A 1318-nucleotide genomic window follows, 5' to 3' on the forward strand; every position below is an offset into this window, starting at 1 on the left:
AATGTTTAGAATCCATTTGGTTTGTGATTCCCAACTCTGTTTATTCAAAGTGTAGGTGGAAAAAATGATTTGCTCTTGAGATGTGACTTTGACTACAAGAAGTTACCCATCAAATAGAGTCGGACTTTAATAAACAGGAGCATATAAAAGGATGCATGTTTATTGAGTTGTTGCTGGGTTTCCCAGGATCGCTGCAGGAGTGGGATCGGGATCTGTTCAGGAGAGCCAGGGCGCCAACATGGAGGACGGGAAGCCGGTGTGGGCGCCTCATCCGACGGACGGGTTCCAGCTGGGATCCATCGTTAAGTTCACTATTTGCAGATGATGGAGCTGTTTGGAAACGAGGGAAAAATGTTGATTTTATTGTTAAAAAATTAAAAAAGATTATTATTGAAATAGAGAAATGGGCGTTGCAATGGTGATTTAAATTCTCAGTTGATAAAACGAAAGTAATGATATTTACTCAGAAAAAAATAAACAAGGAAATAAAATTAAAATTATATAAACAAGAGTTAGAGCAGGTAAAGTGTATAAAATTTTTAGGCTTATGGTTTGATGAAAAATTAAAATGGCATATACATATACAAAAAGTTGTTGATAAATGTAAGAAAATCTTGAATATTTTGAGATGTTTGGCTGGCAGTGACTGGGGAGCAGATAGGAAATCACTAAAACATAACATACAACATATTCTCATTCTGCTTTTTTCGTCTGTCTGCCTGCGCATGCGCACTGATCTGTATTTTCTGGGAAAAACGTCAAAAACGTACGAGATTACTGTCTGTGCATAACTTTTCGTACGATTTCGTACGAACTGATAATGAGAATACACTGACAGAGGGTCTGGAAAGGAGAGAATTAGTGAGAGAAACAAAACTCTGTCCACAGGACAACGATAATTAAAATCTAAGCTTTATGGAAGGTGAACAAAGCCATTCTCCATTACAGGATGGCAACAGAGCGTGGAGGAGACATGAATATATATCACACAACAACTTTTAAAGCAAATAATTGAAAGACTATTTTCAAACTGTGTTTGTTAATTAAAAACTATTCATATTTCAACAGCTCTGAAGTTTCCATTTGGAATTTGTGCATTTGTTCAACAAAAGGAGGAAGACTAAAAAAAGTATTAGGCACAAATTCAAGGAATTCCTTCAACGGATCAGTGACAAAAGGCTCTGTTTTTTATGCATACAAATTACAAATCTTCAGCTTGATTTTGAAAGGAGCATCTCTGGGTTCAGAAAAGGGTTGAACGTCCGCCTGATATCGGCATTAGATATGTCATTTGTTCACAGACTTGTTAGCGAATTAA

Source organism: Cyprinodon variegatus, unplaced genomic scaffold (assembly GCF_000732505.1).
Source record: "Cyprinodon variegatus isolate N-32 unplaced genomic scaffold, C_variegatus-1.0 Scaffold683, whole genome shotgun sequence".
Lineage (NCBI taxonomy): Eukaryota > Metazoa > Chordata > Actinopteri > Cyprinodontiformes > Cyprinodontidae > Cyprinodon > Cyprinodon variegatus.